Source organism: Elephantulus edwardii, unplaced genomic scaffold, assembly GCF_000299155.1.
Source record: "Elephantulus edwardii isolate Elephantulus edwardi_28Jun2011 unplaced genomic scaffold, EleEdw1.0 scaffold00176, whole genome shotgun sequence".
Classification (NCBI taxonomy): Eukaryota; Metazoa; Chordata; class Mammalia; order Macroscelidea; family Macroscelididae; genus Elephantulus; species Elephantulus edwardii.
In genome coordinates, this window is record NW_006399926.1 from 3891448 (window position 1) to 3913402 (window position 21955).

Sequence of the window (21955 nt, forward strand, 5' to 3'; positions counted from 1 at the left end):
ATTCTTATTCAGCTACAAAAAGTATAAAATGCTACACACAAAAATATTATTCTAAATGAAGTAAGGGAGCTCTCGTGGCCTAGTGGCAAGAAGCTGCTCTAAAATCCCAAATGCACGCAGTTTGAAGCCACCAGCTGCTCCATGGGAGAAGGATGGGCAATCTCCTCCCGTGTTATTAACTGCCTCTAAAAACCCACTGGAGGGTCTGTTATGGGTCAGTTCCAACTCTATGGTACACAACAACAACAACAACAACTGAAATAAGTCAGATATAAATGGATAAGGATTGTATGATCCCACTTAGATCAAATACTTACTAGCTGTTGTTGATAGGTGCGGTTGAGTTGGCTCTTACAGTAAACCTCTATGCAACAGAACAAAACTTTGCCTGATACTGAACCATCTTCAAAACAGCTGCTGTTCTTTTTTTTTTTTTTAAGAGAATGAAGCCTTTATTTCCTTGTTTCACATAAAGCTGGCAGAGTTGGTGGCTACAGCTGCTGTTCTTAAGCTCACTGTTGCAGTCACCATGCCAGCCCATCTTTGTGAGGGTCTTCCTCTTTTCCTTTTGACTTTTTGTTTTAGAAACATGATCTTCTTTCCCAGGATTGGCTCCATTTGATAGCATGCCCAAAGTATGTGATGCAACGTTTAACCATCCTGGCTTCTAAGGAGTGCCCTAGCTACACTTCTTCTAAGGTATCCCTGCTGTTCTTTTCGCTGCTATTAGGTGCCACTGCACCAACTATGACTCCTAGTAATCCTGTGAGCAACAGACCTGAATCCTGCCCTAGCCTGCACCATCCTCACCAGTTCTGATACGCACGTGTCCATTGTTACAGTCACTGTGTCAATCCACCACGCAGAGTTTTCCTCTCTTCTCTGACCCTCTGTCTTTCCCAGCATGATGTCTTTTTCCAAGGACTGGTCCCTCTTAACAACATGCCCAAAGTACAAGACAAAGTTTCACGATCCTTGTCTCTAGGGTCCACCCTGTTTGCATACCTTCCTTCAAAACAAACTAGGTGTTTTTGGCAGTGCATGGAATATTCAGTACTGTTCTCCAACACTACAATTCAAAGGCATTGAGTATTATTCTGTCATCCTTATGTCCAAGTTTCAGATGCGTAGGAAGCAACTCAAAATACCATGGTTTGGATCAGGTACACCTTAGTCTTTTAACTGACATTTAAATTTGCTCTTTACCACTTTAGAGATCTCCTTGACAGAGATATTCCTAAAGCAACATATCTTTTAATTTCTTAACTATTAACAAAGATGTTGACTATGGATCCAAGTAAAACGAAATCCTTGACAACTTTAATCTTTTCTCTATCATGATGTTGCCTATTGGTCCAGTGAGGAGGAATTTTGTTTTCTTGATATTGAGATGTAATCCACATTGATAGCTGTAATCTTTGATCTCCTTCAGTTGGTGGTTCAAGTCTTCTTCACTTTGTGCAAACAAGTTTGTATCCGGTGCAAAATACAAGTTCTTGATGAATTTTCCACCAATCTAGATGCCATATTTGTCTTCATTTAGTGCAGCCTCTTGAATGATTTACTGAATAGGAATAGAGAAATGACATAAGCCTGATACACATCTTTCCTGATTTTAAACCATGCAGTGTTCCTTTTTTTCAGTCAAGACAACTGCTTCATGGTCTATGCATAGCTTTTACATGAGCACAGATAAGTATTCTGGAATTCCCATTCTTCTCAGAGTTAGCCATATTGTATTATGATCCACATAGTCAAATGCCTTTGAGTAGGCATTAAAACACAGTAAATACCTTTCTTTATATTCTCTATTTTCAGCCAACATCCACTTCACATCAGTTACAGTATCATGCATGTCACAATCTCTTGCAAACCCAGCTTGAATTTCTGGCAGTTCCTTGTCCATGTACAGTTCCAAATGCTTTTTAATAATCTTCAGCAAGATTCTTTCTTACATGCGACATTAATTATCTTATTTTCCAATTTCCACATTCTGGGCAATCACCTTTTTTTGGGAAGGGGAACAAATATGGCTGTCTTCCGATCAGTTGGCCAAGTAGCTGTCCTGCAAATTTCGTGGCATAGGCTAGAAAGTTCTATTGCTCATCTATGGTATAGTCAATATTCTTCATAAAAACTGTAATTCAAAGGCATCAACTCCTTTGGTCTTCTTTATTCATTGTCCAAATTTCAAATACATAAGCAACTGAAAATACCATAGCTTTAGACAGGCACACTTTAGGCTTTAGTCAGGAAATAACTTGATAGGGACTACACCACCAGAGGTCCCTCACACTTTAGTTTTTGGCACTTTAAAGAGATCCTTGACAGCAGATTTACCCAAAGAAATATATTGTTTGATCTCCTGCTTGCTGGGTGTTGATTGCAAATCCAAGTAAAATGAAAGAGATGACCAATTGTTTTCTCCATTCACCATTGATATTGCTTAATGTTCAGTTGTGAGAAATTTTGTTTTATTTAGACTGAGGTATAACTCATAATGAAGATTTCTGATCTTCTTCAGTAAATGTTTCAATTCTTCATCACTGTGTGCATGCAAAGTTATATCATCTGTACAATGGAAGTTGTTGATGAGTCTTTCTCCAATCCTGATGCCACAGTATTCTTCAAAGAGAAGAGTTTTCATAGCTTCTAGAATTAATTTGTTCAGAATACAGACACAATCCTTACACACATCCTTCTAATTTTAAACTATTTGGTATCTCCCTTGTTTTATTTGAACAATTGCTTCTTGGTCAATGCACAGATTCTGCACAAGTACAGTTAAGCATTCTGGCACCCTCATTCTTCACAATGTGGTATGTACACTTTGCATAGGCAAGAAAGCACAAGTAAATGGCTCTCTGGTATTCTCTGTTTTCAGCCAAGATCTAGCTGACATCAACAATCTCTTATGTTACACACTGCTTCTGAATCCAGCTTGAATTTCTCGTAATTCTCTGTTGATGTGTTGCACCAGCCACTTAAAAATAATCTTCAGCCAGATTTTACTGGTATGTGTTCATTAATTATTATTATTATTAATAATAATATTGTTACATAATTTCCACATTCTGTTTAAGTACCTGTTTTTTTTAAAAACAGGGACATATATGAACCTCATCCAAGCAGTTGGCCAGGAAGCTGTTTTCTTAAGTATAGACAAGTGAGCATACCCAAGGCTGCATCTGTTTGCGGAAACATCTCAATTGGTATTGCATCAATTCTTTTTTTAAAAAATTCTGATTTATTTACAAAATTTGAATACATTGTTTTTCACAAAAGATCCTTTCCATTTCATTCACCGCACCCACCCATTGAAGGTATTGCATCAATTCTTACAGTCTTTTTTGCAAGTATCTTTAGGACAACCCAGATTTCTCCTTCATTGAATCTTGATCACATGCTACTTCTAGAAATGGCTCAGTGTCAACCAGTTCTTCTCAGTACAGTGACTGTCTTCTTTCCGTCTTTTTTTTTTATACTCCTTACACTTACATTATTAAGTATTTTGCCCATAGAATTCTTTGGTACTGAAACTCAAGCCTTGAATTTTTTCCCTCTCTTTAGTTCTTCAGGTTGAGAAATGTAGAGCTGTTCATCCCTTTGGGTTTTCTAAATTCAGGTCTTTTCACTTTCATTGTAGCACTTTATCTTTTTGAGCTTCCTTGTCCTTTGAAATCTTCTGCTCTGCTCTTACTTTATGTCTCTCTTTCACTTGCACTTCTCTGCTTTCTAAAGCAAGTGTCAGGATCTCTTCTGACATAATTTCTTTAAAGGCTTACAATTTTTAGTTTATTGAAGCTTTTTGTCTTTCCTCTCTTCCTTGTCTTTTTAATGATCTTCTACTTTCTTCATGGATGATGTCCTTGATGTATTCGCATAACTCATCTGGTATTCAGTCATCCGTGTTCAGTGTAGTAACTCTATTTTTTAGATTGTTTCTAAATCCAAGTGGGATGTACTCAAGGCTATATTTGGCTCTCATGTGCTTGTTTTCAATTTTTTCAGCTTTTAATTGGGTTTTCATATGAGTAGTCGACAGTTTGTTCCACAGTTAATCCCTGGCCTTGTTCTGCTTGGTGATCATAAAGAGATAGTCCATTTGGTTTTTGTGTATTCCTTCAGGCAAGGTCAATGTGTATAAGGTGGCTTTTATTGTGTTTTTTAAAAACTACATTTGCAATTAATAAGTCAATGATACAAAATTCAACCATATAATCTCCAGCCTCATTTCTATAATCAAGCCCATGTTTTCAAAATACAAAGAAGTCTTTTTCACCAACTTTTGCATTGCAAACACCACTTGTTACAAATGCAGTTCGACTGCATGTTTGAGCCGTTTCAGATTATGGAAGTTGGTAGAAATCCTAAATGTATTTTTAATATGTGAATAGTAGTTATATTAACAGATCTTTCTTGTATATGTATCTCTGGAGAGAGAGAGAAATATTATATTATCACTGACAACATTGTACTCCAAATCTTGAAATGTTCTTATTTACAATCATTAGGACAACATTTCTCCTCAATCTGTCATTCTTGGCATAGCAGACCTTACCATTATCTGACTGAAAAGAGCCAGTGCCAATCCATTTCAGTTCACTAATTCCTAGGATATTGATCTTTAATGTATTCTATTTCATTTTCGATAACTCCCAATTTTTCCCAAATCATGTTTTGTGCAATCTCTGGTTCAATTATTAATTGATACTTGCTGCTGCATTTCCTCTTTCTGAGTTGTGCCACCTTAGTAGGACCCTTCATTGGCTGAATGCTCTTCTTCATCCTTGTCATTAAGGTAGACTACTCCAATGAGGTAGGCAGCTCTTATAGCCTGGTGGCAAGAAGCTGAACTGCAATCCTGAAGGCACACGGTTCAAGTTTACCTGCTTCTCTATGGGAGAGAAGTAATCTCCTCCTGTACGATTAACTGCGTCTGAAAACCCTGTGGAGGGTCAGCTATGAGTTGATTCAGACTCGATAGTATACAACTACTCTGATGAGGCACTCTTTCTGAGTCATATTTTGAGTGCCTTCCTACCTGAAAGGCTCATCTTTGGATATTATACCAGACATGGTATGCTGCTATCCATGGGGCTTTGAGGGTCCCTAGTCTATCATAGTCCAGGTGCTCTGCTGAAACCTGCCCATCATGGCTGACCCTGAAGGTGTTTGAAATATTGGTGGCATAGCTTCCAGCATCACAGCAACACACAATCACCACACTGCAACCTACTGGCAGATGAGTGGTAGCACAACATATCTACAGCGGGCTACTGCGCAGACGAAAAGTAGATGAGAGGTTACCAGCAACTGGGAAGAGGGAGAATTAGGGAGTGGTTTCTCAATGGGTACAGAGGTTCTGTGGAAGGATGATGCCAAACTTTGGAAACAGAGTTCTGGCTTCACAACACAGGTCTGTGTTTTATGCTTTCTAAGAAATACAGCTCATCCCAAAGAAACAAAGGTATTTGCCAGTTGTTTCTTCTAACAGAATTGTAAGTTTTGTCTTTACATTTGGCTGCAAAAATCCATGTCAATTTTTGTGAATGGTTTCAAATGGAAGCCCTGGGGACATAGTGGTCAAACCCTCAGTCAGCAGTTCAGTCCCCTCAGCTGTGCCTGGGAGAAAGGTGGGGTGGACATCTGCTTTCCTAAATAATAGAACTTTGAAAACCCTATAGGGCGAGTCTACTTTATCCCATCGGGGTGCTGAGTTAGAATAAATTTGACAGCGATGGGCTTGGTTTGGTATTTTTGTGTGTGTGGTGGAGGGGGTATGTGTGTGTTTACATGGGCACGTATGTGCTCCAGAGTAGGAGTCATAGCACATTTCTGCATAAATCTACTCAGTTGTGGTACCACTTGGTGAAATGACATAATTCTTCCCCCATTAAATTCCTAAGTCCTTCTGTCAAAAATGATCCTTATATGTGTTTCCTCAGCATCGCCTACCGAGCATGCACAGATGTGTGGATGAGCAGGAAAGGGTTGCTGGCTTGAGCAGTAGGGAGTCGTGAGAACCCCTGGCTTGCTCACTTAACTTGGCCCCATGTGGGGGACGGGGCTGAGTGAGAAGACCAACAGGCCTGGAATGTAAGAAGTATGGGCTCCTGAGCTTTCAGCTGATGCCCTTTGAACCTTGCCACCGATCCCTGGGGATGACTTGACCAGAACCCAACCAAATGAAGAGAGGATGATCCATGTTGTGAACTAGGGTAGATTGCTGCAACCAGATAGCTTGCCCTGGACTGGACTTTGTGGCTGCAGATGCTCAAAGTCTCCAAGTTGAACAGAGGGTCCTACAGCAAAATGAGCATGCTTGTTCCCTCAGAGTACTGGTTTGATGTTGTTATTAAGTGCCATCAAGTTGCCTGCGACTCATAGCGACCTTATGCACAACAGCCCTAAACCCTGTTCTATCCCACTGCAATCTTACTGTCTCCAACACACCTATCCCCATTACCCCATTACTGGTTTGACAGGGATGGCCAAATCAGAAATTGCCTAAAAGGGAGATACTAAAGCATGAAGTAGCTGGCTTACATACCTTCACAAAAGTAGTTATCAGGAACACTGTTAGGAGGGGAAACTCTACCGTACAAATGAACAAAATATAATTTAAATGAAAGGCTGTATATAATATCATGATATATAATCATGAAACACGATGATTAATAATATAATGATAAAGATATTAATAAAATTTATCCTCATAATTATGGGACTATTTCTGGATTTTCTAGTTTATTAGTCTAGTTCACAATTTGACCTGCTGCCTGTTTTTCTAAATAAAGTACTTTATTACCAAATATCCACACCCATTCATTCCTTCATGTCCTGTCTGTCTGTGGCTGCTTCCTCACTTCACTACCAGAATTGAGCTATTGTGACAGAGACAGTATATGGCTGTAAAGACAATTTACTATCAGGACCTTTACAAGAAAGTCTGCCCACCCCATGTCTAACCTTAGTTACATATAATTCTAAAGCCACTGACTCATACATTTAAAATTAGTTAAAATAGCAAATTTTGGTATAAATTCAAACAAAAACCTCTACTACTGTCAAGTCAATTTTGGCTCATAGCATGCCTGCAGGACTGAGCAGATCAGCTTTGGGGCTGGAAAGCTTTGGGAAAGCAGACAGCCTCAGCTTTCTCCTCTGGAGCAGCTGGTGGGTTTGAACTGCTGACCTTGCACTTAGTTGTTTGTTGCTGTTATAGTGTATTAACAAGTTGGAGCTGACCCTTAGCTGACCCTCCAGTGGGTTGTCAGAGTCAGTAAATCTCACAGAAGAGGAGATTGCCCATCTTTCTCCCATGCAGCAGCTGATAGATTTGAAAGACTATCTTTGGATTGGCAGTGCAATTCCTTACCACTAAACAGAGTGTTTGGTGGAACATTCCGATTAAAACAAGCTTGGAAGCAGGAGTGGCATCCACTTCCAAAATAGCTTACCTCTAGAAACTCTATGAACTTAGAGGAATAGTGAAAGTTATCTAAGTGTCCAGGACTTTCATTCATAGGGCTGCTATGAGTTGTCTACGACTCGATGGCACTTAACAACACCACCATCACCACCACAAGCCACCAGAGCTCCTCCTCACTAAGTAGCTGTGAAATTTAACCTCTGCACCACCAGGGCTCCTTTTGTTATATATTTATCACAATAATGAAATTAAACAAAACAACAAAACACAACCTACGACAAAAAACCTTACAGGGAGCTCTGGTGGCCTAGTGGCAAGAAGCTGAACTGCAATCCCAGAGGCACACAGTTTAAATCCACCAGATGCTCTCCTGGAGGGATAATCTCCTCCTGTACCAGTCAGATCCAATTTAATGATACACACACACACACACACACACACACACACACACACACACAATACCCCCCCCAAAAAAAGTTATAGGTGGCCTAAATTTCTAATTTCTTCAGGGGATCTTCCACCCTTGTCCCTCACAAGCAATTTCTCAGGACTATATTATATATATTTTAATTGTCTGATAACATAGAGGTCACACTAAACTTTCTAACATCTTTTTAAAAATCATGATGAAAAACCTCAATTAGTTTTTAGTACGCCTGTACATTTTTTCTTATTTTACTTTAAGGATTAGATTTAGGTTTTCCCTGGCCTGATTATATTTTTTTAACTGCTACAGTTTCAAATGAAACAGCCACACTAAACTCGCTGAGTTTATTTCATTTTTCAAAATTATATAAAGACAGTTTTATCTGAATAGAAACTGAAAAGAGTATAATCTGGTAGCTCGCCCTTCCAAAGCTCCAGGGTTCTTAAGGGGGAAGGAAGAGAGAGTTTGGAACCAACAGCATTGGGACCCTTCTCCAAGGACCTCGTGGCAATTTCAACCCATCTCTTGACTCTCACTTGCATCTCATCCAATTTTGTGGCCAAATCTGCTGTCTGTCAATATACATTTTCTTTTTTTGTTGTTGTTGACCACCCAGTTTCCAGTAAGATAATTTCAACTCAAGACAATCATATGCATTTCTGAGCAGAACTGTGACTATAAATAGAAGTTTCAATGACTGATTTTAAAGAATTTTTTTTCTTTCATACTGGTTTATTTACAAAGTTCATATATATTGTTTTTCACACTAGATCCTTCCCATTTACCCTCCCCTCACTCTACCCATTAAATAGTGTGACCCTATGATTACCTTCCTGCTCATCCTCTTCCTTCTGCTCTTACACTCCTGGTCGCGAACCCTCATACACATTTTACTACTTATCTATTTTTACAATAATTGTCTAATGACTAATTTTTCAGATGTAAATCAACAGGCCCTTCTTCCCAGTAGCCTGTTGGGCAGACTCAAACATGCAGGACTCTTCTTTGCTATGAAACTCCAACCTTTAGCATGAATGTGCCTTGTTTAAAAAATTACATTTCTCAGCCCCCTTTCCTCCATAAAGGTTATATGTTTCTACTTTGTCCAATGAAATGTGGGCAGAATTGTTAGAGGGAAGCTTCTGAGAAAGCACTTTTTAAGATAACATAGTCTAGCAATGCCTGGTCTCTTCTCTTCTGAAACAAGAGAGAATGAAGAACACCGAAGTCTCAAGGGAGGAACTAGTCCAAAGGACTGAGGGCCACACGAACCACAGCCTCCTCTGAGACCAGGGGAACTGGATGAAATGCCAGGCATGCTGCCCAGGTCCACAGCAGAAGGTCCATGTTAGAGTGGGTAAAAATGTACAGCAAAAGTCAAATTAATAAAACCTCCAAAACCGCAAAACAAAACCCAGAGGAACCCAGGGACTACTGTCCTAACACAACCTTCTAACTTGAAACTGCACACTCCTGAAGGTCACGCTCCAGCCAAATACTAGACAGGCCTGTGAAATAAATAAGAACACTTGTGAAGAAGGTGCACCTTAGAACAGTCATCTAGTCAAGACCACTGGAGCAACACTCACCTGAACCCAAAGATGAAAAGGCAGAGAGGGTCCAGGAAACCAGAGATGGGAGGAAGTGTTGATATACTGCAGGAATTGTAGCCAATGTCATGGATCAGTGTGTACATATGTTGATGATCTGGAAAGCTAACTTGCTATCCAAGCTTTCACCTAAAGCACAATAAAATAGCCAAAAATAAAAAAAGACAACACTGACTCCTGCCCTTTGTCTGTCCCCCTGTTCCTATTGGGAACCCTGATTATATCATGGAATAACCATCCCAACCTGGCACTCCGAGTCCTTCTGACTTCTTCCACTGGAAAGAAAAACGAGCAGCTAACTTGGGTGAACCTCCATTGTTCAGATTTCCTAATAGGTGCAGCCAAGTCAAGTCCAACAATGCAGGCTCTGGACTCGGTCCTCCAGCTCCACCTCCTTAGGGTGGCCCCTCTCATCAGGTGACTCTGTCAGCTACAGCCTTTCCCTTTTCTGCCCACCCAGGCAGCCCCCCCACTATGCCCAATCCACCATCATTTGCCCCCTCCACACCCCAGGTTTGGCAGTATTTGTCTTCCTGCCAGGAGGGAGGAGATTTTATTTACCTTTATCTCTCACTTCACTTCAAGAGACAATAAGGCCATGCATACAAAAACCACTCAACTAATATCTGGTACATTATACAAGTAAAACCTGAATTTTAATATCCCAAGTGGAATAAAGTTCCACTAGATTGCCTAATGATCTTCCTTTATTTATTTTTTTTCCCTAGCCAAGAATACAGTCTTACTTTTATGTAAAAATTCTGTTTTCTGCACTGACCTTGCTCCTGACTAGCAAAGGTAACATTGTTGTTGCTGTTGTTAGGTGCCATGGACTTGAGTACGATTCATGGTAATCCTATGAACAACAGATTTGAACGCTGTCCTTGTCCTGTGCCAACCTCATTTCATCCAAACCCTGTCTTCTCACATCAAGGCTGGGATTAGAGAACATGAGAAGCCACACTCGGAAGTGTGACAAAACAGGGGATGCAGGGAAGTGCCCAGAGAAAGCAGAAGATACACTGGCAACTCGGGGGGGGGGGGGGCTGTCACAGCCAGGGCTCCTTGTGGGGAGCTTTTACGTACAACTTCATTTGTGAAAGAGCTTACTTTCATTTGGGAGCATTCAGCTCCCAAAATGGCAAGTGTCTCGTCATCCATTAAGCTCAGATCTACAAATATAAAGCTGAGGAGGGAAGCGCGAGGCAGCAAGGAGCAGACCTCCCCAGAGCTGAGCTGTAGGAGAGGCCCCTGAGCTTCGCCCTAGGAAGTCTCTACTCCTTCTTCTGCCACCACAGGTGTGCACTGAACCGAGATCACACCCAGAAAGTGGAAATTCTACCACTGCACTGCCAACGCCCCCCTCCTTAACACCACTCTCCCTGAAAATTCAACACACCTTCTACAGCCTTGGAAATAAGAAAGCAAAAGTATGAACAGGTCTATCTCACAGGGAAAATATTCTGATTCATAGCAAACCCTCCATTGGGTTTCTGAGGCCATAAATCTTTATGAGAGGGGAGGAGACTGCCTTTCTCTTGTGCAGCACCTGATGGATTGGAATTGCCAACCCTCCAGTTAGCAGCCTAATATGTAATCACCAGAAAAAGCGCATCTTGTTTGGAGAAGTAGAGCATCAGTGAAAGAGAGAACGGTCCTTGAGAAAAGAGCAGTGGGAAGAGGGGGGTGTCCCAGTCTGACTTCTACCCTTTTCATAACGGAGAACTTTCCACATCAGTAACATCCATAGCACCATGTGAATTGTTATGTGATCAGACATGCCATTCTAAATGCTCCTGCACCTATTTCTACCAATCATTGAGTCCAAAGTTTGTTGCAACTTGATTCACGCACTTTACTCATAGCTATGGGGTGTATTAGGGAAATATATTGGGAGTTAGGGGAGGAAGCAAAGAATATCACACAACACAAGTCCAGGATTAGTCCAGAAGTCCCAAGCCAGATTGTTGTTGTTGTTGTTATGTGCCACCGAGTTGCCTGCAACTCATAGTGACCCTATGTACAACAGCTCTGAAGCCTGCCCTGTCCTGAGCCTGTGTCACTGACTCTGACACACCTACCCCCATGACTCCAGTTACTGTGTCAATCCATCTCATCCTGGGTCTTCTTCTCCTGCTCTGTCCCCCCACCCTTCTGAGCATAAAGACTTCTCCAAGGATCAGTCCCTCCTGGCCACATGCCAAAGTATGTGAGACAGAGCTTCAAAATCCTAGCCTCCAAGGACAAACTTGGGTTCACTCTCTTCCAAGACAGACCTGTTTGTTCTCTTGTTGGCCCATAGTATGTGCAAGACTCTTCTCCAGCATCACAACTGAAAGCATTGATCCTTCTTCTGTCATCCTTAGTCATTGTCCAACTCTGAAGCATAATTGTGAAGACCATGGCCTAGATCAGGCACACCTTAGTCTCTGGATTGACATCGTTGCTTCTCAGTGCTCTTGAGAAGTCCCTGACAGCAGATTTACCCAATGCAATTCATCTTTTGATTTCCTTGCTGCTGGTACCAAAAGTGTTGATTGCAGAGCTGAGCAAGATGAAATTGTTAACAACTTCAACCTCTTCTCCATCTATCATGATGCTGCCAATTGGCCCAGAGGGGAGAATCTTTGTTTTCTTGATGTTGAGCTTCAATCCATATTAACGACTATAGTCCTTAACCTTCTGCAGCAAGCACTTCAGATCTTCCTCAGTTTCAGCAAGCAAGGCTATGTTATCTGTATATCACAGGTTGTTGATTACTCTTCCTCCAATCCTGGAGCCATATTCCTCCTCGTAAAGCCCCTCTTTAATAATCTGTTCTGCATATAGATTGAAAATGTATGGAGACAGAATACATCCCTGATGCACTCCTTTCCTGATTTTGAACCATGCAGTGTTTCCCTGCTCTATTCTGAGGGCTGCTTCCTGGTCCAAGTATATTTTTCACATGAGCACAATCAAGTGTTCTGGGATTCCCATTCTCCTCAAGGTTAGACATAATTTGTTGTGATCCACACAGTCAAATGCCTTTGCATAGTCAACAGAACACAGACATTTCTCTGGTAATCTCTGCTTCAAGCCAAGATCCATTTGACATTGGTGACAATGTCTCTAGTGCCATGACTTCTTCTAAACCCAGTTTGTATTTCTGGTAGTTCTCTGTTCATACACTGTTCCAGTCATTTTTAGATAATCTTCAGCAGGATTTTGTTTGCATGTAATATTAGCAATATCACTTGATAATTTCCACACTCTGTTGGGTCACCCTTTTTTGAATGGGAATAAATATGGATCTCTTCCAGTCAGTTGGCCAGGTAGTTGTCCTCCAGATTTCTTGGCACAATCTGGTGAGTGTGCCCAGGGCAACAACTGTTTGTTAAAATATGCCAATTGATATTTCTTCAATTTTTGCAGCCTTGTTAATGAGGTGCAGTTCCTAAAGTAGTGAAGGTCCAGGTTTGGTTCAGCAGCACAAATGCAAGAAAAAAAATTTAGTTTTCTTAATTGTCCAGCAAATTTTACCTCAGAGAAGTTACAAGTCAGCTTTTCCTTCAAGCATCCAGCAAGCAAAACCTTTAACTGTAGCTCTATTTCTAGGGTTCCTCTGACTACACTTTGCCACAATCTCTTCACAGCAGTGTCATGGTCTCTTTACCTTCTCTCTACCACCATGTTTCACAGCATGGAAAGTGCCCTCTTATATCGGTCCCATGCCTGCAGTTAAGGTAGCTGGAGACCATACCCTCAATGGGGACAAACACAATGGCTAGAAAAGCCAATCCTCAAGCTTTCTGATACCACAACCCTCAATAAGATGGGTTGACACAATGACTGCATCAATTGGTTAAAGCAGAGACTGTGAGGAAGGTGCAGGATTGGGTGGGGTTCATTCTGTTTTACACAAGGTCACCATGAATTGGAACTGACTCAACAGGGTGTCTAGGTTAAGGGAAGCATGGTAACAAAGTCAGAAAGCCTCAGGATCATAACCAAAAGTCTTAAGACACTAGACTGTATAGATGAGACAATGTTAGCTGCCTATTCAGAGGGTTAAATATGGAAAGGGGGTTTCCCAAGTGTCACTTTGCCAAATTAGTGGGTGTGGACTTGGGAGTTGCTGGGCTTGCCTGCAACATCAGTCCATCAGCAAAACTGACAAAGAGGAAAGGAGGTCCTTCCCAAAGAAAACAAAGGAAGAACAATCATCACCGTTAGAGCCATTCTGGGTATTGTGGACACAGAGGCTGAAGTCTTTCAGAAGATTCAGAATGGCCTCCTACAAGGGCAAGGTTTAAATGACAGGGGGGCTGAGAGGCACAGCTTCCAGCCATTCCTCAAAGTTTTAGATCCCTGGACAGTTAATTCCTAATCACCTTAATAGATAATTCATGAGAATCTATCATGTGCCAGGTTCTGTGCTGAGTGCCACAAATATAAAGACAGAGTTGTTAGAAGCTCATCTCTATAAAGTTCAACTGTCAAGAGGGGACAGAGATAAGGCAAACAGGTAAAAACAGGACATTTCATCACAGCGATCAATTCTGCAATAAGTACAGGTAGCTCTCAAAGCACACACCATGGTTTTCTCAGCCAGATTTGGAGGAAAGGGAGATGGTCAGGGTGGGCTTCCAGGAGGAGGTGACCTTTAATATATGAGACATCTGGGTTATGTCTTGTCAACTTTAAATTAATGCCTGAGAGCAGAGGCAGACTTGCTTTAATTAAACCTACTATAGAGGTGCCACGACCGTGGCACTAGAGATACTGTAGCTGATGTTAGATGGATCTTGGCTGAAAGCAGGGAATACCAGAGGAATGTCTATCTGTGCTTCATTGACTATGCAAAGGCATTTGACTGTGTAGATCATAACAAACTGTGGCTGACTCTGAGAAGAATGGGAATCCCAGAACACTTGATCGTTCTAATGCAAAACTTATACTTGGACCAGGAGGCAGTCATCAGAACAGAGCAAGGGAACACTGCATGGTTCAAAATTGGGAAGGGCGTACGCCAGGGATGCATCCTATCTCCATACCTCTTCAACCTATATGCAGAACAGATTATCCGGGAGGCTGGGCTCTATGAGGAGAAATGTGGGGTCAGGATTGGTGGACGATTTATCAACAATCTGCGTTATGCGGATGACACAACCCTGCTTGCTGAAACTGAGGAGGACCTGAAGCACCTGCTGCAGAGTGTCAAGGACTGCAGCCTGCAATATGGATTGAGGCTCAATGTCAAGAAGACAAAGATTCTCACCACTGGACCAATCGGCAGCATCAGGATGGATGGTGAAGAGATTGAGATTGTACACAGCTTTAGTCTGCTTGGCTCCATAGTCAACAGTCTTGGCACCAGCAGCCAGGAAATTAAAAGGCGCATTGCCATGGGAAAGTCTGCTGTTAGGGACCTCTCCAAAGTGCTGAAGAGCAGTGGTGTCTCTCTGGAGACTAAGGTGCGTCTGATACAGGTCATGGTCTTTGCAATCACCTGTTATGCATCAGAGAGTTGGACAATGACCAAGGAGGATAGAAGGAGAACTGATGCCTTTGAGCTGTGGTGCTGGAGAAGAGTACTGAGAATACCATGGACTGCTAGGAAAACAAATAGATTTGTCCTGGAGAGGGTTAAACCGGGTGGCTCCTTGGAGGCAAGGATTCTGAGGCTCCGTCTAACTTACTTCGGACATGTAGTGAGGAGAGACCGGTCCTTGGAGAGGGACATCATGCTTGGGAGGGTGGAGGGACGGCGCAGGAGAGGAAGGCCCTCTATGAGGTGGATTGATTCAGTGACTGGGATAATTGGAATGGGAGTGTCAGAGACAGTGCGATTGGCACAGGACAGAGCGGAGTTTAGGGTTGTTGTACATAGGGTCGCTATGAGTCGCAGGCGACTCGACGGCACATAACAACAACAACAACAACAACTATAGAGGAGTCTCTGGGCCTACTATGGAGGAGTCTGTGGGAGGGACAGTTAATGGAAACGTATGTGGTTCAAACTTGTCTATGTTAGCCTTGAAAGACAGGCCTGGCAATCCGCTTCTGAAAAGTCAGGGACTTGAATACACTATGGTGTGAAGTTCTACTCTGTGACTACCTTGAGTGGGAACCACCCCAGAGACAATTAACTGGTTTGAGGTTTTATTTGGGTGACTAGGGAAGGCGCTCTACTCATGCTAACTTAGTCTCACACTTAACTCTTTTTTAGCTGCTGCTCACTTCTACCAGATCTCTGAGAGTCTCCCTTGGCCCTGTCTCACAGCAGCAGCCTGGCTTCCACTGCCCAGCAACACGAGCACTTCCCCCTGTTGGACATTTTTCCACACCCATTCTCAACTCCTGCTCCTGCCCTTCCCCTAAGCTGGCCCCTCACCATGGACCCTGTCCCACTCCTTCCTGACTCCACTCTGCTGGCTTGGGTTCCTCTGTCTCCATACATGCATGCCCTCCCCATTTGAGATAATGTCTATGCCCTGATGCCCTTTTGAGCTCCGCCCTATTTTTCTCTTTTCTGTCAAACCTGTAGGAAGGGCCGTCTGGCCTAATGCCTCCACTTCCTCTCTGCCCGCTCCAGCTCCCCTCTGGCTGGCTGCCCAGGGCTTATGTTCCCACCCCCACTGAACACACTCCCTGGAAGGTCACAGATGCTCCTCTCCTGGCTGCTGCTGGATGCCCTCTCTCTTCTACCAGGACCCAACCCGCATCCCTCCAAGGCCTCTCCTGCCTCACCTGCCCACCAGCACCCTATGGACTGCACAACATAGTGGAAACCAATTCCTTCTCGGAAAATTCTATTTTGGAAAAATGTATATTTATACCATCTTCTTCTAAAGGCAGTTTTTACTAAGTTAAAGTCACTTTCATTGGCCTAGGGAAATAAAAATGCATTATGTATAACTCATTTTTCTCAGTCTCCCTGTTTATATTACATTTAAATTCAAATTTTCTAATTTGCTTTACTTTTAAATATTTAATGTTTATTACACATGAATCTACAAGATGCTGAGCAACAAGCAATTTGTGAGAACAAGCAATATGTGCTTAGCATTTTCAGCTTATGAAGCATTTGCACATACCTTTTCCATTTGATCTTTATAACCACTCTGTGAAGTACACGTTAGTTTTGTCTCCAGTTCCACAGAGACACAGAATAAGGGTCAGAGAGGTTAAGTGACTAAGATTGCACAGTTTGAACCCAAGACTTCTAATGCCTTCAGATAGTACTTGCTTTTCCATTCTATTATGCAAAACCATAGTTTTTTTTCCCCTGCAAGTTTTGCTATTATTACAGCAAAATAGGCAACTATTTAACAATATTTTTGTATCTCATATAGAAAAAGGTGACTTGTTCCATTCATGCAATAGCTTCTTTATCTAGAATACAGATTTCACAAGAGCCCAATGAAGTGTTTTGAGATTCTCATTCTTCTCAATGTTAGCCGTAGCTCACGGTGATCCACATGGTCAAATGCCTTTGCATAGTGAATAAAACACAGATAGACATTCTTCAGATAGTCTCTGCTTTCAAGCAGCATCCTTCTGACATCAGCAATGATATCCCTAGTGCCATAGCCTCTTCTAAAGCCAGCCTGACAGTGTTCCCTGTCAAGGTACTGTTCTAGCCAGTTTTCTTTTCTCTTTTATTAAAATGCACTTCTATAGTGTTTACACACACAGCAAATGCACAGCATTAACATTCAGACAATCAACTCCATTCTCAGGACTCTGTGAGACAGAAAACTCTGCCTTCTATACATACCCCTGAAAATGATGCATTTAATTACCTAATCCAGCCCTTCATATCTCTGCTGAGAATGAAAGGTATCGGCAGAGCCCCACTCCAAGATGCAGCGCCTCGTGACAAATGTAGTGTCAGAGATGCAGACAGAGCAGTTACCCACAGCGGTCAGGCCTCCTAGTACTGCAGTGTGCTCAGCCTAGACTGCATGGCCTCCTGGGCCACCTCCTCTTCCTCTTCCTTGGCAGCCATGGCTCCTAGAGGCTCAGGGCCTGGAAGGGCATTGGTCACCTTACTGGTGACCTCAGCATTGTCCAAGGCCCCTGTTGTAATTTCAAACAGAATCCTGTCAATTTCCATTCCTGCCTCTTCCACTTCTTCCTGATGGTCCATGCCTTCAAAGGTGTCTCCTAACATCTCTTCTGATTTCAGCCTTCATCATCTCTTTGGATAGCTCCCACATGGTGGCCTGGGTTTCTGGAATCCTCACGAGATCTGCATGGTTTTCACCACCTCTGTGCTCTTCTGCAGGGAGCCAGCCACTCGGAGAACTGCCAGCAGGTCCTGCAGGCCCATGAGCAGGGAGTTCATGAGGGATTTGGATATGCAGAACTTGCTTGTAGCCTTCTGTGATGGGATCGTCTCCTTGGCCAGCACCACGCACACATCCTTCTGGCCTTTTTTGGCAGCATCCTTCACAGAGCATTTCACTTTTTCTTCTTCCTGCTGGATATTTCTTATTTGTCTGTCAACTACTCTCATTTCCTTTCTTCTCTTCAGTGCCCATTCAGCTCTTTGGGCGGCTTCTCCTGGGTTTTTCCACACAGCCCGCTGGTGAACTGAGTTGGGCTTGTGCTTTCTAGCTCACTGTCCCCTCTGCCCAGGCTGCTCAGGGACAGGGGCGGGGTCTCTGGCCATTATTCAATGATCTTCAGCAGTACTGTGCTTGCATGTGATATTAATGACACTGTTTGAATATTTCCACATTCTTGGAGTCACCCTTGGGTTGATTCCAATCTTGGGTTGGATCACCTTCTTGGGAATGGGAACAAGTATGGTTCTCTTGTCAGTTGGCCTGGCAACTGTCCTCTAAATTTCCTGGCCAAGACTGAGGAGCACGTCCAGGGTTGCATCTGTTAGGTGAAGCAAGTCAGTTGGTAGCCTGTCTATTCCTGGGGCCTAATTTTTTGCCAGTGTCTTCAAAAATGGCTTGAATTTCTTCTCTTGTTACCTACGACTGGTTCTTGTCCACATGATACGTCCTGAAATTTTTCAATGTTTGCCAATTCTTTCTGGTAAGTAATTTTGTGTATGCTTTCCATCTTCTTTTGATGTTTCCTGGATCATTCAATATTTTGCCCATGGCATATCTCAGTATTGCAACTCATGGTTTAAAGAGGAATGTGACTTTAGGATCAGTGAAAGACTCATCAATAACTTGCATTAATGCAGATGACAAAGCCTTGCTTGCTGAAAGTGAGCAAGTTTGAAATTCTTGCTACAGAAGATCAAAGACACAGTCTTCAATATAGACTACATCTCAACATGAAAGAAACAAAGATCCTTACCACTGGACCAATAGGTAATCATTATAGATGGATCGATCATGATAGATGTTAAAAGGATTGAAACTGTCAATGATTTCACTTTGCTTAGACCCACAATTAACACTTCTGTCAGGAGATCAGGAAACATTGCTATGGACAAGTCTGCTGTCAGGGACCTGTCCAAAGTACTGAAGAGCAATGATGTCAGCTTGAAGATTAAGGTGTACCTGATTTCAGGCCATAGTCTTTTCAATTACTCGCTGTGCATCAACAATGAATAATGACAGAAGAATAATTGATGTCTTTTAACTGTGGTGTTGGAAAGAGTGCTGAATATCTCATGAAAGCGCCAAAGGAACAGAGATATGCTTTGGAAAAAGATGCAACCAGAGTGCTTCTTGGAGGTAAGAATGGTGGAGCTTCATCTCTGGACATGTTGCTAGGTGATGCTATTCCTTGGATAGGGATAGGAATATCATGCTTGGAAAGGTGGAGGGTCAATGAAAGAGAGGAAGACCCCTCCTTAGGTGGATTGACAGGGTGACTGCAGCAATTGGCTCAAGTGTATCAGAGATGATGAAGGCAGCACAGGATATGACAGGGCTCAGGTCTGTCATTCAGAAGGTTTTAATTTGACTTGACAGCACCTAATGATAACAACAAGGCAAAAGTAAGGAGCCCTGGTAGTGCAGTGGTTAAGCACTTAATACTAACCCAAAGGTCAGCAATTGGAGGTTACCAGTTCTACCTTAGGGAGAAAGACGTGGCAGTCAGCGTTTACCAAGACTCACAGCTCTGGAAACCCTTGGGGGGCCACTCTGTCCCACAGATATGCTAGGTGTCAGAATCAACTCCGTGGCAATGAGTTTGGCGTCTGGAAGTTAATGGTAGCAGGGGTGGAGCTTCTGGGTGGTACAGTTAACGAGCTCAACTGCTAAGCACTCAGGCATTTCAGAAAAAAGATCTGCCATTCTCAACAGCCAGTCCCAGAAGACACTATGGCACACACTGCTACTCAGATATACAAGTCCATGAGTCCAATTGATGGCAACTGGTATCCTCTTATAAATGGCAACTGATGTACTCTATTAAAAACCCACACACACTGCTGCCTTGTTGATTCTGACTCACAGCCACTTCACAGGCCAGAGAAGAACTGTCCCACAAGCTTTCCAGGACTTGAGGGAAGCAGACTGGTGGGTGTAGTAATCCACCTTTCAGTTAGCAACCCATCACTTCATCCACTGAAATGCCAGGGCTCTTTAACGGGTACAGCCAACTCTTGACACCAAACCCACTGGCATCAAGCTGATCCTAACGGGCAGTGACCCTGAGAACACCGCAGAACTTCTCCTAAGGTTTTCCCAGGGTCTGGAATGTGGTCAGCAGGCAGCTGCACTGCCAACCCAAAGGCCCACCTTCCTGCCAGCTCACCATCAGCTCAGAGGGAGAAAAACAGGCAATTTCCTCCTGTGTGATTCACAGCCTCTGAAAACCTGCTGGAGGATCAGCTATGAGTTAGTTCTGACTAGACATCAATGAGCTGATGGGAGGAAACTGCCTCCTCTGCTCTAACCCCTAGCAGTTAGTAGGGTTCCAGTTGCTGACCAACTGCCCTGACCACTATTACTTCACCGAGGGATGGCACAGGGTAAGACAGAGTTCAGAATCAGATTCGGCAGCACCTAAGAGTAACAACCACCTTGCCAGTATTTCTTATGGGTATGTTGTTCTTGTTGTGTGCTGTCAAGTTGGAACGACGCACAGCTGACCCTCTGGTGGGTTTTCAGAGGCAGTTAATCACATGTGAGAAGACTGCCCATCCTTCTCTTGCAAAGCAGCTGGTGGATTTGAACCACGTGTCTTCGGGGTTGCAGCAAAGCTTCTTATCACTAGGCCACCGGCACTCCCTTATTGGTATAACCTAAAAAACAAGGCCACTGTCATCGAGTCAGGTGAAACTCATAACAACCCTCCATTGGGTTTATGAGGCTGTAAATCTGCATGGGAAGAGGCTTCCCATCTTTCCTCCTGGTGGGTTTGAACTGTTGATCTTTTCGTTAGCAGCCCCATACTTGAAATGCTATGCCAGCAGGACTCCTTACTGCTATAGCAGCAATCAGTAAAGTACAGCCTTTGTCAAATCTAGCCTTCCACATTTTTTATAAGGTTTTCTTTACTGGAACACAGTGATGTACCCTAGTTTACATATTATCTACAGTTGTTTTTTTTTTTTGTCACAGGACAGCATGATAGCAACAGAGACCGCAAAGTGCAGGAAGCCTGCGATTCTGACCATCTGACCCTTTCCAGAATGAGCTGGCCAGCCTAGTTCCACAGCAATGGGTCTCCACTTCCCAACCCTGGCTGAAAATGAGATTTAGCTGGAGAACTGCTGCATTTTTGGTTTTTTGTTTTGTGTTATTTTTTTTAACTGTCAATGCAATGCCTGACCTACCTCAGTTTAATAAACTCTCTAGGGCTGAGGTTAAAGCATCAATACTACTTTAAATCTCCCCAGATAATTTTAAAATGCAGCCAAGGTCAAAAATTACTGTTACATAGTATAAAGCAGATTCAGAAAACACTAGTTTTCAGAAAATGTGCTTGAGGGTGAGAGAAGGAAAGGATTCTCTCTGCCTGGGCCCCCTCCACACTGTCAACATCGTGCCTCCATGGAACTAACTGCAATTCATCTTATCTATGAAGCATCTCATAAGCAGATGGCATTACAAGTGAGAGTTATCATTCGGCATTCCTAAAATCCAGAGGCATGCCCTTACTGTGCCATTGTTCTGCCTCTTAACAGGTTAATTTGTTTATTTAAGAAACTTGTGATCCATTACAGCTTTGATACATTAAGCTCAGTACATTAAGCTAAAATCGCTTGTGCCCCTTAGGGGATCATTTAAATCTTTAAAATTATAAAAATAACTTATTAAGATTTCATAATTACAAAAACATTAAATGGTTATTGTAGAATATCTTTTGAAAAAAGTGAATAAGCAAAAAAAAAGAGTGAATAAGCAAAAAAAGAAACAAAAAAACAAATAAGAAAAAAAAATTGTAAACTTACAGCCAAAACATGAGCACCATGTATCTACCATAAAGACGATGAAGCTCTCCATTCTGCATTGAAGGCTGCTTCTCTTAACAACACACCCCTTTTGGATCAATCATTTAATCAAATGTCAG

At 42.5% G+C, this 21955-nt stretch overlaps 1 pseudogene; it reads right to left on the reverse strand.

The window, feature by feature from the left end:
- Positions 1–17390: 17390 nt before the first annotated feature.
- On the reverse strand, positions 17391–18467 carry LOC102865188 (annotated as a pseudogene).
- Positions 18468–21955: the final 3488 nt, after the last annotated feature.